The sequence below is a fragment of the Arvicola amphibius genome, chromosome 11 (genome assembly GCF_903992535.2).
Source record: "Arvicola amphibius chromosome 11, mArvAmp1.2, whole genome shotgun sequence".
Lineage (NCBI taxonomy): Eukaryota > Metazoa > Chordata > Mammalia > Rodentia > Cricetidae > Arvicola > Arvicola amphibius.
The window spans coordinates 85,287,209-85,305,335 of record NC_052057.2 but is presented as its reverse complement, the minus strand read 5'-3'; positions in this window follow the sequence as shown (position 1 = coordinate 85,305,335).

Here is an 18,127-nt window from a genome sequence, read left to right as displayed (position 1 = left end):
CCATAAAGACTGAATATAATTGGTTAAATATATTTTAGAGCCTGGTCCACAATTACAATGAAATACCTGGCTCAGAGAATAGGCTAAGATTATTGAACAAAGGAGTTAAACTAGAGGTAAGGAAATCTCCTAAATACACATTCTTATAGAAGGAGATTATGATATTATAGAATGGTAAGATGTACATGTTGACTGAACACTGAATTTATGCCACACAGAAGCTTTGAATACTTGGGAAATAACTTGAGAAAAGGAAAAAATTGACTCACTAAAGTTATTTGGCCTACAGGATACCTTTTCTTAGAAAGACTTACTTCAGCAGTAAATAGAATGATACCAAATTCAGAAGCTAGAAAAATAATACTTGAATCTCTGGCTTTTGAAAATGCCACCTCTCTAGGCAAAAACGATTATTAGGCCATTAAAAGCAAGGTCAGATCCTTTGGAGAAATGGATTTGAGATGCAATTAATATTGAATCTCATGACCATGATGATGCATGAATAAGAGAGGGGATTTTCAGAGGTTTGAAGGAAAAATGAAACATCAAATGTTATAATTGTGGCAAACAATCACCTTAAAAGAGATTGTAGACAGGGCAATTCTAGAAACAATGATTTTTTCTATGAATTGTCCATTTAGGATGCAACTCCCTTCTGGATTATGCAGAAAGAATGTCAAATGGAGGCATTGGACTAATTAATGTTGGTCAACAAGGAATATTCAAGGTAATCCTTTGCCATTGAGAAACTCCGTGAGGGGCCTCTCTCAGGCTGCTATGCCACACTCAGTTTAGTCATTTCCTGCTCTCATAAATGAAACATTTCCCAGAGCAATTAAAGAACCTAATGCCTATTGTAAGAAACCATATTGCTCTGGGTAATAGAACAGCTATAGAAGAAAGAACAAAATAATTCCGGAGAAAGCACAAAGCAAGTATTTTGGCAAACTTCTATAAATGAACAAAGACAAAAATTAAAAAATACAATGAGTGAAATCATTGAAGGGCTGATAGAAACAGGTGAAGACTTAACATTAATTTCATCGGAGTCTTAGCATCAAATTGGCCTCTTCAGGATGTAAATATTCAGTTTTTAGGAATTAGAACTTTATCTCATGTAAAGCATAGTGTGAGATGGTTTGAATGTATAGGACCAGAAGGACCCAGAGGAATATTAAAATCATGTGAGGCTAATATAGCAATGAATTTGAGGGGATGGATTTATTACAGCAATGAAATACTCAGATTAAGATTCCCCCAATCTTAGAAACAAACCATAAATTAACATAAAAAGGGAGGATATTGATAAGATAATGGTGCAGGACAATTCTGTATTCTGTCAATTATGTATTAAATAAATGCTGATTGGCGTGTAGCCAGGCAGGAAGTATAGGCGGGACAACCAGACAGGAAGTAGATACTGGGCAATGAAAAAAGGAGAATTCTGGGTAGGAGGATACCCATTGTTCCCAGTCCTGTCCAGACATTAAAGAAGTAGGATGTGACCTGCCCTGCTGAATAATATACTGAGCCATGTGGCTAAAATATACTAGAGTAATGGGCTAATATACATTATAAGACAAAGCCTGAGTTAATGGGTTAATCAGTTTATAACATATGTAGACTTCTGTGTGATTTTCTCTGGGACTAAATAGCTGGGGAACCAGTCAGAACAGAAACCCACACAAGCAAGCCTCATGTTACAAGATGAAAAGTTAGATTATTAGATATACTTTTAAAAATTAACTACTACTTCAAGATGTTTTACATAGCCTGGAATTTTGTATATTGTATAGAAATTTTATATATTGAGGCAAAATTGAGATTAATTTTATTAGAAAATATTCTACATATATTTCTGCTATAGTCTAAGGTATTGTAACTTTATAACTAATTTAATGATGTAATTGAAATTTCTAGTCCTTAAAAATTATTATTATTACCTGTTTAGGATAATAAGGTAACATAGATTAGTAGTTAATCACTTAATATAATTGAAATTAAAACACTGAGTGTGTTTTCAAAGTCAAAGATATCTATTAGATAGACAGGTCATCTTCAAATACTTTGGAGCCTATAGAATATGTAATTTAAGAGGTTTTAATAGCATAAAACATCTTAGCAAAAGATATTGGGCTTTAAAGATAGTCCACTCAGAGTTTACTTTCTTTGTGGCAAAGGTAAGCCACTGAGTAAGAAAATGTCCTTATCTCAATTGCTGAAAGTATGCTGTCTTAATTGGATAAGCAGGACATAAAAGAGAGTGACTGCCACACATTTTCAAAACAAGGTAGGACAGCCCTTCAGAATATCCTGCTTCACAGAAAAGTCTGTTGAATATGCTATGCTGGTAGCCTGAGGATAGATGCCACAACCTTACATAGGATCTTTGGATGACTCTTCAAGCAGACAGCTGTTTCTGTCATTTCTTACATGTTTTGGAATTAACTGGCTTGCTCTTTCTCCTTATTCAGTTAATACTATTTTCTTCTTGGTCTCTGAGAGAGTTGAGGACTAAACAGTTATAGTTTTCCTTGTTTACCAAATGTAGAAAGCAAGTTATGATAGAAAGTAAGTTAGGTACAAGACTTTGGACTCACTAAGATAGCATAGATATGGAATATTTTCTCTGAATTTGTCAAATGCAAACGGACTAGACATTGTTAATGTATTTATTGCCTGTATATATTGTACATAGTTTTCTTATATTAGTTTTAGTCCTTTTAAAATTTTAGACAAAAGAGGGAAATGTGATATTTCATTTGTATTTTATCAACTGTAGCTTGCCTGTAAACCAGAATGCAAAACAGCCACACCAGTCAGCCCTATAAGCAGGCAGAGAAGTCACACACCTTTAATTAGAGCAGTCATACTAGTTAGCCATAGAGGTCAGGTGGTGGTGGTGCTGCATGCCTTTAATCCCACCACTAGAAAGGAATATAAGGAGGATCAGACAGGAACTTGCTCTTTTTATGTGTCTGAAGATTTCATAGAGGTAAGAGATCTCCAGTAATTGGCTACTTTGCTTTTCTGATCTTCAGTTTGATCCTCTATATCTGTCTCTGGCTTTTCATTATTCAAACAACATTTTAAAAGTGTATGAAAATTTATGAATTGACTCTTTAAGTATATGAGTAAAATATTCATATTGTTTGGCTTAATATTTTAATACTCCTACAAGATTTTAATCACAGAGTCAGTGGTAAAATAGAACTTTTTTTCTGTGAGAACATGATCCATTCTCCACTATTTCTAAGTAGTCAAGAGTGCTGGCATCATAATGAAAAACATGATAAATAAAGATTCCTATGCAAAACCATGGCTCTAATATCTTCAGGACATTTATCTTTATATAAGTTCAAGTACATTCTGCAGTGTATAGAATTATGAATTTGAATGCCACCAAAAATGTTTTATGTTACCAATAGAAATCAGAAAATAAAAACAGCAGATGCACTTCCTCTAAATAATCTTCACTCAATGAATACTGAGCAAATTTTTGTGTTATTTCTTCCTTATGACAAATATATTTAAGTAATTAGAAAATTCAGATTAGAAAATTTTATTTACCATAAATATGGTTCCAATCCACTGGAAACATTTGAAAATTTTGAAAGTTAAGTAAGAGGATAAATCTTAATATTTTAAAATATACTTAAGTACTATACTTACTTTATAATATTACTATTAATTATCTGCCTCTTATGAATGACGACTTACACATGGCTTGCCTCTGTTGTTCAATGAAAACTTTTTGTCACACTTCATAACAGCTCCATTAATTATTTTATAGTTAAACATTACAAAGGATTAAAAGAAGGGTCAGCCAAACTTTTAATTTAATCTTTTGTGTGTTTTCAAACAAACAAAATTGCCTTAGATCTACTTTCCCAGGTTTAAGTTAAAATTGCTCAGAATTCAGGACATATGTTAAACAATAAAAAAGCATATTAATTTTCACACTTGCTACTAGAATACTAGTAAATCATTTTATGCTTGTGGTTGCTGTTAAGAGGAATATACATATACACTTGATTTTCAACAGATTGTTGAGAAAGCAGCTACCTTAAGGGAGAAACTTCAGGATCATTGGCATGTAAAAATGAAGCAGTGCAAATAGGAAAATTAGACAGCTAGAAATTAGAATAAATAAATGCATCTTATAAACTATATGGAAATTTTAATACAGTCTCAGAGATTATTTAGATAAGCTTGTAAGAAAAATAAGTTAAGAATTTACAGTAAAGAAATAGCAATAAAATATTTTTTAAATATTTGTTGAATATTGATAAGAGCATTCCGAAACAAATTATCATTTAATATTTGCATATCTTTCAGTTTTTTTTATTTTTTGCTATTGTAGATAAACTATAATCTTGTGGATCTTAACATTCATATTATATGCGAACTGTGTTCTTGCTCTTGTAAACAGTATGACTGTGCTCTGTACACAGGATGAGGCATTTATTTTGTACAATGAGCAATTGGAATCATAAAGGTGCATATAACTTTAGTTCAGTCCTTGATATTCACATTCTATTGGGCAAAGTATGATATTTGACAATCTTGATGATCATGGATTAGAAACTGTACACATCTCAGTGATGACACATGAAATATAAAGATCATAAAAAATCTCTATTCCCACTTATGTACACCAAAAATCATGCTAATACAGTAGCATGTGGCTTTGAGAAATCCTTCTTTTTAAGGAATCAGTAAATAATTTCAAGAGCAGTAATGTTCTCCCACACTACTAAGGACGGAAATAAAGGCCATTTTATAAGTAGTCTATTATTTATTTAGGACAATAGCCTTAAATTTGTTCAACTTTGTGATTTTAATTATTGTCCTTGAACTTAGCTATAAATATAATTCAAGATAAATAGAAAAATTCATGGATGAAGGTCCAACATAGCTTAGGAAGGAATGCATTAAGATTTTGTCCATGATATTTATATCTTAATTAACTAAACCATATCGATGTGATGTGAATCTATATCCTTTAAATTTAGTCTTGCAAAAAATATTTATAGTAATATGAAATGAGTTACATAATGTGACTGTGGGTGTGTGTCTGTGTTGGTTTTCAATAGCACATATGAACAGTCTCACTAATAAAATATACCTTTCCGAGAGTCCTGCTGAAATGAGGGAGGAGGGATTGTACATTGGTGGGGTGGGGTCAAACTCAGTGTCAGCCCACCTGAGTTCCTGGGAGCTCCAGCTCTCTGGAGTGACAGGTAGGGAACTGGCATGGAATAGGCACTCTGCATGTGCATGACACTTGTGTAGCTTGGACTGTTTGTCAGGATACCAGAAGTTGGATGAGACTTAAATATAAAAACCTTCAAAATATTCATATAATTGATATAAAAGTTAAGGATGAAAAATGTATTCTTTTTTAATTTATTAGATTTAAAAAAATACCAATCCAAGTTCCCACTCCCTCCCCTTTTCTCATTCCCTCCACACCCCCTCCCACACCATCCCCATTTACTCCTCAGAGAGGGTAAGGCACATTGCTTTGTGGAAAGTCCAAGGCCCTCCCTACTAAATCTAGGCTGAGCAAGGTATACATACAAAGAGAATAGGATCCCCAAAAGCCAATACATGCAGTAGGGATAAATCCTAGTGTCACTGCAGTGGCTCCTCAGTCTGCCCGCCATACAACTGTCAACCACATTCAGAGGAACTAGTTTCTTCTTTTGCTTGTTCCTTCCCAGTCTGACTGGAGTTGTTATGTGTTCTAATCCTTAAATTTCTCTTCATGTACCTTTGTTCTTGTAGATCCTATGCCTATGTGATCACTGAGATTTCGTTAACCAGATCTTTTTCTTTTGTGTAATTTCAAATTTTATCACACTTCATTACTTCTAGATGGTTTAACTTGATATAGGAGCAACTCTACTATGCTTTGGGGAAAAAAGCTGTAAAACTATATTCAGTTTACTGTTTAATGAAAATGTTATACAAACTTCTTGCTGAATCATTAAAGGCCAGTGGTGAAATCAATCACAATAGTAGCTCTGGGTCATGAAGATTAAACAAATGTTCAGCAGCTGTTCAATTTCTTTTCATCTACTGCTTATGACACGGTAAAGTGAGAGTCTTGGCTTTCTAAACATCACATGCCTTGGTATGCTATGAATAAATGTTTATCATTCAAATTAGAAGCACTACCTTTACACACACACACAAAATAAAACCAACACATTTCTTTCTGGACAATACCATATTGGTCACTGGCTTGAACACATTAAAAATTGAGCTGCCTCTATAATGAATCAATTTCTTTTTATATAATCTTAACCTTGGAAAGAGCCTTGTTGGAAATGTATCAAATTCTCTAGTATTGTTATTCATTTGACTAAACAAAATCAATTACATATACAACAAATTAAGTATCACAATTTCTTCATTTCATTCCAGGTACTACTTGATATTTATCTATTATTGGTAATATGGCTGTCTGGACTTCATTACCATCATAGAAAAGTTGCATTCGTCTTTAAATTTTTGATGTACTATACCCATCATGTGACTTCATAAGTGGGATAAAAACAGATATCCTGTGAAGACCAGGCTGCACAAATGATTTCAAGAAAAAGTATTAAATATTAATAAATAACAATTTGGAGCTAACATTTAGATATGGAAACTTTTATTGTATATTGCAATTGTATTAATCAAATGTGGAAAAATTATTTCATAGTCACCAAGCATTAGCATTGAGCTCAGCTGGCACATTCTGAATAATTAATACCATTCATGCCAAAAGAACTTTATGAAAACTCAAATGACTGGTTTTCATTTACAAGCTGTAGACAAAATTCAATGGTCCTCATGTTACACTTTAAATACTGAAATGGTGTTAGTGATTTCCTACTGATATTCTCTTCTCACTTAAGTATGGATGATCAAATAATGCAATTTTCTACATCGATTATAGCTTCAAACTGAATTCCAAGTTGAGAGACCTTTTTCTTATATTTATGAGGAGACAAGATTAGAGTGGCCAAGATAGCTCAAGGGGTAAAAGTCCTTCCCACACAAGTCTATAACCTGAATTTGATCTTTGAATCCATAAGTGTCAGTTCTCTTTAAGGATGTGGCTTCTAAATTGTTGACACCGCTCCAGTGAAAGGAGCAAAACTCCTGCTAGTCTGAATTACGAATCGCATTAGAGAGAACTCCTGCCTCAACATAAGGAGTATTGAGGCTTCCTGGCGTCCCCATCAATGTTATCATGTCTATTGTTGCCCTAGTTCAGCTCCTGCTTAGGTAGTCATGTTGGTATAGCTTCTGACAATCCTAGGAGTCACAATCTCATATCAAGCTTGCTCTTTTCCTGGCCCAATCTTTCTGATTGCTTTCCCTATGTTCCCTAATCTTCAGATGCTGAAGTTGTATTGTAGATGTAGCCATTCAGATTGGGCTCAACAACTCTGCATTTTATTGGTTGTGGTTTTCTGTAAAGGTCTAATGGGAGCCAAGGCCAGTGCGACCTGGACTGAAGAAACATGGGATCAAACCGGATTCTCTGAACTTGTCGGACAATGAAGGCTGACTGAGAAGCCAAGAACAATGGCACTGGGTTTTGATCCTACCGCATGTACTGGCTTTTGGGGAGCCTAGTCTGCTTAGATGCGCACCTTCCTGTACCCAGATGGAGTGGGTTGGACCTTGGACTTCCCGCAGGCCAGGGAACCCTGACTGCTCCTTGAACTGGCAAGGGAGGGGGAGGGGAGATAAAGGAAAGGGGGAGAGAAATGGGAGATGGGGAGGAGGTGGAAATTTTTAATAATAAAAATAAATAAATAAAAGAAAAAAGTCTCTAACTCCTGCAAAGAGAAATTTCCTACTTAATGCTGAGGCCTACACGTTTTTGCATGTATAGGAACACATATTCAAATTGTAATTGGGAATTATGTGATTTAGTTAATTAGGTTTCATAAATTGATGGTTGTATGTTTTCTCCAATATTAATGTATTTACCAGCCCTGGTTATTTGTTTCCAATACCAGTCACAATTTTGTTCTTGTGCAATCTTAAAAGTCTCAAGGGATTACAGTATAATGTGTTTACTTAAAATCACAGACAATAAATATGTATGTAGTGTTGTGTTTTGTGTGTATGTTTATGTGTGTGTGTGTGTATGTGTGTGTATATGTGTGAAGACATCACTATGTAGCATTACCTGACTTGCAACTTGTTGTGTATCCCAGGCTGGCCTTGAACTCATATTCACCTGTTTTTTTTTTTTCTACCAAATGCTAGGATTAAAGGTGGACTATGCCAAGACTGGACTATAATTCAATTGAAGTTGTGTCACATGCACACTCACTATGCTCCTCACAAGAAAAATGACTGCTATGAGAAGCAGATAAGCCCAGCAGCTGGTTATCCAAAACATAGCAGCAATCCCTGAAACTATATAAATAGAGACAATAAAAACAGATTCAGCAGATAGAATTTATACATTCACACAAACTTATACACACAAATAAATATATAGCAATAATGAAGAACAAAAGGCTAACAATTTGAGAGTAAAAAGCATGGAAGAAGTTTGGAGGAAGGAACTTTGGACAATCTGGAGAAAGGATAGAGAAGTTTAAAAAGTCATAAAATCACATTTCAATCAAAATGTATCAAAAAGTGACACAAAACTAAAAGGGAGATGGAATGAACCAGCTATATTATATGAAAGCTTAAAAATAATATTAAAACATCCACTGATTTTACAATGAACATAACTAATAAAAATTCAATTAAGTGTGAATGTTGGGTGTTGTTGTGTATTGTGTGTTACCTGGCAATTTCCATGGTTTTGTGTTTTCTTTTAATGCCAATACCATAATGTCTTGATTGCTATAAGGCTACATAAGAAGAGCTACCAAGTGGATGCTGGGAATAGAACCAGGTCCTCTAAAGACACAAATATTATATTTTGATGGATGGGCTCAGTCTGTTCATTGCTTTGATAGTATGGACATTTTAAAAACATGGTTTCTTTCAAATATTCTAAAATTTCAAATTCGTACTTCTCTAAGGAAAGCACAGAAAAGGTTGAGACATTAAGAAACTACTAAAATGTTACTAATCATTGGATAAGATACAAACTAAAACAACATTGTGTTTTAGCATTTTTTCATACTTAGAATAGCTATTAACAAAAATGAAAAAAAAAATCACAAATGATAGTAAGAATAAAAAAAAGAAGAAATCTTATACATTGTAAAACTGGACACTACTGTATGAAAAAATAAAACGTAGGAAAACCATGTGATTCATTTAAAGTGATTCAATTTAGGTAACTTTGATAATGTTATGGCCTAATTTTAAATAATAGGGTCAGAGTAACAATAATAACAGTCAATTTACTCCTCAGCATGTGTATTTTCTAGCCTAAGAATAGAGTCTTATTAAGGGAGAATTGCTAGTTTGTTTTATTCCTGTAGGACTGTAAGAGTGCATTCTGTCTATTTTTTCTTCAAATCCAAAGATAAGTTTTATTTATAACTACAGCATAGTTTGATCATGATTTCCTAAACTTTATCTGTATACTTCTGAAAGATATACAATAAATGATATCTATAAATTAAGTGTAAACCACTAAAAATTCTGAAGTTATAGGTAAGAGAACTTATTAACTCTGCTGTACATTAATGCAATATCTGCATAAGTGAACTAGGAAAAGCTACACATTAAAACAATTATATACATGTATGTAATGGATTCAGATATCTCTCACCCTCTATATGTATCCTATTTCCCATCCCTATCAAATCCTATCAATTTCCTTTTCTAAATCCATGTATTTATGAATGTGTGTCTCTGTGTGTGTGTGTGTGTGTGTGTGTGTGTGTAGCATGAGTTCTAATTGGCCTTAATAATAAAAGCCCAGAATCAGCCATCAGGGTTGAAAACTGAAATATCAGGGAAGCAGAGCAGCCAGCCACTAGTTCTTACCTCTACCTCAGACCAAAGGGTGATCCTGTCTCCACGAATCCTCAGACTGAATGTTCTGAGCTCCAGTCTCCTCCTGCATTATATCCCTCTCTATGCCCAGCCATACCGTTCCTGTCTCCACTTCCCTAGACCTGGGATTAAAAACACAAGCCTTTGATTCCAAGTGTTGGGATCAAAGGTGTGAGCTTTGTTTGTCTTTTAGACTGATCCAATCTCCTCTAGCCCATGGTGGTACTGAACTCACAGATTCATCTGTCTTTGTCTCCCGAGTGCTGGAATGAAAGGTGTGTGCTGCTACTGCCTGGCCTCTATAGATAAGTAATGTGGTAGCTCCACACCCTGCTCTTCAGGCAAACTTTATTAGTTACAATACAAACAAAATACCACCACATGTATGTGAATATAGGTATTTCTGTATGCATGTGTGTGTGTGTGTTTCTGTATGACATACAGAGTTTTAAATGAGTGTATCAGTAAAATCATGGGGTTAAAAGTATTATTTAGGAGTCTTGTTTTCTCATCAATCTAATAGTTACACAAGTAAAGACCATGACTGCCCATCCTCTGTTTATATATGTAAGCATTATTCAATGTTTTTGGCCAGAGTAAACACACCTTTCTCATCAAAATTTAATTTATCACTTGTTTCTACTGAAATCTAGAGTCTCTTCTTCTAGACCTCTGGTATGAATAGTGTAGATACAGTGATACTACTCTACAGGAGCACATTAGAACTAGATAGTCCTATTACCTATCCCAATCTCTCATTCCCTCTACAATCTAAAGAGTCTATGGGAAACATGAATTAGACCTGGTTTTATTTTTTCTCTTATTCTGTTTTTGAAAATAGACTGTAATTGTATGGGAACAGACCTGAGAGGAACAGAAAGTGGGTGTGTTTCTTTGCATGATGTAAAATTTACAAATAATCAATTTTAAAAATTGTGTGGACAAAGAAGAAATATGTCACAGATGATTGTGAAAAACAGATACAGATCACACATAGATAAGATTAAAATTAGTTTTTTACTGTATTATATTGACTCACAGATATTTTAACCACTAAACATAAGTTAGAAATCACTTTGCTTGGAAGAAAATTCAATATCAATAAATATTTAAATTTTTATCAACATACTAACATTTTTAGAAATATGTTGTGTCAGAAACACATAAACATAAACCAAATGAGATAAAATAGATACTAGAAATAAATATTAGCATTGTTATACATGAACTTAACTTGATTTAATACTTTATGAAATGTGGAACATAAAATAATAAAACGAGTGAGAAGATGGAATAATAAATTGTGAAATTGACTAGCAAAGTCATGCACAAACAGAATTTGACATATCTGAAATTAATTTATTGAATGAGTCTAACAATAACAAAATGACCAAAATAAAAAAGAAAACTGATTTAAAAAAATGTTTATTTAAAATCAAAACTACAGATAAGTATTGAAAAATAAAATGAATATGGATCATAATTCCTAAGCCTAAGATAATAATAGCAGACCTAAAATCTGAATTCCATTAAAAGAGAAAAATCGCTAAAGATTCATATAGTTGATAATTTCCTTATATTAATTATATACATTAATCAAGACTAAATGCACTCTCTTAGCTCTTAGAAGGAAAAAATGTCCTAAGATTTATATATTTTTGGCATATTCTAGTAAAGTTCAAATTAAAGCATGAGAGATAAATCAAAAGATATAAAATTATCTTTAAAAATAACACTCAATTGATGACTAACTTTTCAATAGTACATTATGAAATCCAAATTATCATATGGATTCTTTAAAATATTGGATAAAATGATAACCAAATACCTTCTCCTTCAAACTCTTATACCTATTTCAAATATCTTCAAAGTGAAGGAATTGTAAGGATATTTTCAGGCCAATATAGTCTCTGTTAGTTAATAGCCAATGGGCATATACTGAAATAAATGCCACAGATAGTCTTCAAGTTAAAAAATAACAATAAATGGAAGTCAGGAGCTGAACAATAAATGGATAAGGATATCTTCAACTACACAAGCTTGATTTTAAAATAAAAATAATAGGAATTGTGAGAATAATTTGCTACCTACCAAGGCCTTGAGTTTGAAATATAGCCCTGCAAAAATAAACAACTAAATAAAAATAACGATGATATGATTGTGAGTTTACTGTACGTAAAATGTATGAGGAAATTATAAAGCTAGTATAAAATTAAATGCCTGTGAAGTACTTACTGTAAGAAAGTATTTAAAGAGCTAATTTAGTATAAAGTGTAATAAGTCAAGGATGCAACCTGTAATCTCTAGGGTAACCATTAAAAGAATAACACAAATGAGAGTCAAATAGTTGGTTGTGGAAAAAAAACAGAATAATTATTCATCCTTGATAGCTTTTCAATTTACAGAAGTGAGCAATGAAATATTTCATTGATTTAATGAGTAATGCATAAAATATAGTTTATTTTCCCTAATAATAAAACTATAACTTGAGTAAAATTATGTGTAAAAACTTTAAATGAGGCTATTTAAACATTTTAAAAGAATTGGTATGAAATACTTTATTTTCCCTTAGAGAAAAGTTAGCACAAATAATTACAAACCCTTTTATAGTTAAGTTACACATCAAATTCACATATGAAATTGCATCTACATGCCTGAAAAAGATCAAACCCATGTAGAAAACCATTCCCCTAATTATTTATATATCTCTGTACAATTATAATTGTAAAACATTTAAAGCTATTTACTATTATTTCCAGAGGACTTAAGTTGTAATTGGATAAGGAAAAATGAGAAATTTATGTTGTCCATCAGAATTGGGAAATCAGTAACAAGGGATCTATTTTATTTTACATGTACCAATAATATCAAGTCATCATAGAACATTTAGTAATAACTTTTACAAATTACAAAATATTAACACAAAGTGGGAAATGCAAAAGAACTACAAATTCCATTAATTAAAATGGGCTCAATAATACTCAGAGATATTATCCTAACTCCAAAGGAGCTAGCAACTATAACTTTTACATTGAAGAATAACCTTCCTAAAAAATACTTACTTTCAACTTAGATGGTTACATATGTGCACTATTACCATATCTAGGAGGCAGAGACAGGGGTATCATGACAATTTCAATTCCAGCCTAATAGAAAAATAATTTCTATGCTACGTAGTAAGAATCTGTTACCATCATTTTTAAATGCCTGCAAGGTAAATGATTGAAAACGCCTATGTCCAGACTAAATATGTGTTAGGTTTTAGAGTTTTAGCTCTGTTTATGTAATGAATTATATGTAGCTTTAGCAATCTGCAAGTCGTTCATTCCAAAACCAAAGGGGCAATACTATTTCAACTAAAAATGTAAAGCTTTCTGACTACGTAACCACAGTATACACTCACAACAGTCAAAAGTCATATAACAATTTCTGTAGTTTATTGAAGCAAGTACAAGCCTATGCAGAAACTGAATGTGAACCCCATTTCAAATACTTGTATTATCGTACAGTAAATGCCTAAATGCCTTTTTCCACTCAATGACTTTAATGCTGTGAACACTCAGCCTTGTTACTGGACACCGAATGCATGGCTTCCTTCTTTTATTCTGTACTGACTGCTACTTCTATTTCTGCTACATCATGAAGGGAAAGAAAGGTAAGACGGCACCCAGCGTGCCTTGCTCTCCTCAGTGTGGCTCCTGGCTTCCTTTTCTTCCATTCATGTACAGAACCACTAATTCTGATTTGATTAAGAAAAAAATTGATGCTCTTATTTAATCTTACTGAGATATGAGATATTGTTAGGGTTCATTGTTTCATAGAATAAAAGAAATCAGTTTTCTTTTGGTACTAGCTCTTTCGAAGTTTTCTGGCTATATCTGAGAGCAGAGACTGGTTGAATTAGCATTGCCTTGTCCTCAGAACCATTTTCTTCCTATGCTTCTATAATTTATAAGCCCAGTCTTGTTCATATGTCTTTTTTGGGTAATAAATGCTTTTAGAAAAGCATGACCATTCCAGGATATTATGTAGTTCTACATAAATACTCTCTCATGAACATTCATGGCACTTACAATGGTCATATTTGACATTCTTCATTACATTGCCAAGAAAATGAGATTGGTATTATTATAAATAGAAATTTAACTGTAGCTCACAATTACATCATGCACAGAAAGGCAATGTAAGTACTTTTTACATTATTTATTTTCTACTGGATTCCCTTCTTCATATTGTAATCTGTGTAGGGTAGGTTATATTTATTCATGTTGGAGATGCCAGAAGTGAGCAACCAGCCTTAGGGGTCTCTGACATAAGAACCATCACAGAATACCATGGTACACCGTAAGATGAACATAAGCTAACCACTGCTAACAAGTTCAGGGAAACAAATGAAAGACAATTAAAGCAATGCTTTTAGTGAACTATGATAAGAAATGTTAGTTAATTGAGTACTAATTGGACAGTAATGAATTCATAAGTAAAATTTAATTACGGCAATGAGTGAAATATTTAAGAATGCATTCTTATTAGAGTGAAAATAAGACCCACTCAGATGTTAGCATCATTTAAAGTCTCAAGATAATTAGACTAAAAATATAAGAAAACGGTGGAATAAACATGTAACCTATGGAAAAAAAATCCAAAATAGATCCATTAGGAAAACTACTTACTCAGCTGAACACTGTTGAGAGATTTCTTTATACAGATTAATTATCAGAGCAATTTTGATTCTCAGTAAGCTAGGAAGTACAATAAGACCTTTTCTTTTGACACCCCCAATAGTCTCTCAGCATTAGCTCGCAATTCACATATATATGTCCTATATACACTGACATTAATGCACTGACATTGACACATCACTATCCAAAATCTACAGGGCATTGGGGATCAGTCTTGTGTATTCTATGAAACTGCCCGAATATACACTGACCTGTGCTATCAAGAGAATCACAAAGAGTATTTCTACAGCCATAAATTCCTGTGTTCTTCCTACTCATACTTTTCTACCTGATAACCCTGAAGTCACTGATGCTTTCATATCCCCATAATTTTACTCTTGCCACTATGTCATAGAATAAAAACTACAGTGTAATTTTTCATATTTCTTGTACTTACTAATTTCACTCCATATCTCACCACTTTCACCGTTTAGCTGAGGACTGAACCAAGGGCCTTGTGCTGGACAGGCAGAGGCAAGTGAATCTCTGAGCCTGAGGCCAGCCTAGTTCAGCATATTTTCTCTAAGTGTCATCCCATTGTTCTTTAGTGTGGAATAATAATATCCATTGCACTGATTAAAACTCATATTTCACTTCAGCTATTTTTTTTGGTTTTTCGAGACAGGGTTTCTCTGTGGCTTTGGAGCCTGTCCTGGAACTACCTCTGTAGACCAGGCTGGTCTCGAACTCACAGAGATCTACCTGCCTCTGCCTCCCGAGTGCTGGGATAAAAGGCGTGCACCACCATCGCCAGTCTTCACTTCAGCTATTGAGTTTGTTCCCCAGTGCTGCAATCATGAATAAAGGATCCATAAATAGTTCTGTTGTTGTGTCAACAAGAGTTTTAAAATATGCTGGCATATGTGTAGTTTGAAAGGAATTTCCAAACTCTTCCTACACAGTGGCTGTTCAACGTGCCATTTCTTTCAGTAATTACTGCGAGTTTTGGTGTTTCATACCTTCACCTGCTTTCAGTGTCCATGCTTTGGATTTTGAGCATCATGATAGGTATATGATTTATCACTGTTTTTCAATTTTCACATCCCTGATAAAATAAAATGTAGGATTCCTTTTCAAATGTTTATTTATTTGTTTTATTTAAGACATGGATTATGGCATTTGTGGTGCAAGATAATTGTCTGTATTCTGTCAATCATGTATTTTAATAAAACGCTGATTGGCCAGGCAGGAGGTATAGGTGGGTCAACCAGACAGGAAGTAGAGGTGGGGTGATGAGAACAAGAGAATGCTGGAAAGGAGGAAGACCAGTTTTAGGTACCAAGTACTGATGATAGTTCCTATTTAGTTAGATGAAATGATACCTCCTTACAATTTTCTGTCCAGAACTCCAAATAAGAACTTTAGAAAAACCCTATTGAATACTCAGAGATTATTTGAAATTATATCAGACAGTAATCTTGAAACTTAATCATCACTTTACTTTTACAGGATCCCATAGAAAGACCATCACCCCCATGAAAGTTGGAAGTAATTCTAGAAGACGATAGCCCTTTTCCCAAAAATCTTTGTCCTTAGGGTTAGGGACATTATTTAGGGGTTGATTATAAATGGCAGAAATTTTGTGGGCTCAGGGATCTCACACAAAAAAGGGAACCTGATGTGATAATAGATAGATTAGTGTGATCTAACTCACACTAATAATAATAATGAGTACTAGAGTGGATATTGGTGAGCTATTATTCATAGACAATTTACACTGGTATTTATTTTTGTATTGGTATTGATACCAATTCAAATTATACTTAATATATTGTTATATTTGTTTATAATATTTGTACACCTAGGCAAAGTTATTTTGTTAGATTGTATGCATTCATATTTCTACCTCTGTTTAAGACATTTTGCCTATTGATACAATTTTAGGACATATTTATCATATTGCATTATACATTCCAACCTCTTATTAAGATACTTATATATTTTTTAGAGTTTGAGGTCATTTTCCACATTTGCTGCATAGTTGTTTAAAGATTGTTGTTTACTATTCTGATATGATGTCTTAGTCTTTAAGTTATATAGGTATTAAGTATTATAAGTCAAAAGTCATTCATGCTTGTAATACTTATAGATAGATACATAGAGATTATATTCTGCATAGATAGGTAATCTTCAACCACTTCGAGAAACTGTAGAATATGGCATTAACATAACTTAGGATTCTGTTGACATGAGACTCGATTGCCCCTGGCAACACTGATCTATTCCCAAGTGAATGTTGCACACTGAAGACACTCCACTTGGTGCTTGTTTTCTTCTTGCAAACCTGGCCTTTGGGCAAGGAACTGCCCATGCCTTCGCCACATACAAAATGCATGGTGTTCAGACTGGAGAAGTGGGATTCAGAAACAAACAAATAAAAAAGACCATCAAACCTTGCCAAGGCAGGGCAAGAAGGTTTTGAAAAATTCCCTGCCTCTGAAAATGGTCTGCCAGTTACTCAAGGTCTTGGCTAAAGTTGGTTGCTCCAATGTTGCAAATGAGACTTTGGATGATTGCCCAGATAGCCAGTTTTCTCTGTCATCTACTACACATTTGGAAGCTGCTTGATTGCATTTCCTGGCTGCTCAGGTAATTTTATCTCCCTCCTCAGACTTTCTAAGGGGTTGAAGACTAGAGAGTCATAATTACTTTCCTCTTATGACTTAGACAAACCATTTCTAAGACTTAGACTCCTCAGGATACAGTAATTATTGAAACATTTAGCATATTTTCCTTGCTTAATATTATTTATACTGGTTGTAAATCTAATTTTTATACTTGATATCTGTTCTTACTCTATATAGTTTTGTTTCAGGTTTGGAACTCTCTTATTTAGATAAAAGGGGAAGATGATGGGGAACTTCCTTTATCCAATAACCTTTGAGAGGCTGGACCAGGTTGGGCATGGCTTTGGGTACCAAAAACACATGGATCTGGCCTCATTCTCTCTTCCCCTGCTTGCAACACCTGGATGTTGAATACCATTCCTATTCCTTGTTATGATCTATGAGTTTCCCTTTAATAAAGATCACCATAGTATACACTATTTATTGGGATTATTTAATTCATGATTGACCCCATTGAATGCATTTCCCTTCGAGTTGAGATGTATTCCTTGTATTCAGCAGAAGGATGAAACCTGTTTTTGTCTTCATTCTGTTAACATGTGGTTTCTTTTATAGGTGAATTGAGTTCATTAATATTATAAGATATTAATGATCAGTTATTGTTAATTCCTGTTATTTTTAGTGGTAGTCTTTGTTGTGTGTTTCCCTTCTTTGGGGTTTGCTACTATAAGATTTTCTGTTGCTGGTGTTAACATGGGTGCAACTAAATTCATTGGGTTGGGGTTTTCCTCCTAGTACTGTCTGTAAGGCTAGATCTGTAGATAGGTTTTATTTAAATCTGGTTTTGGCATGGAA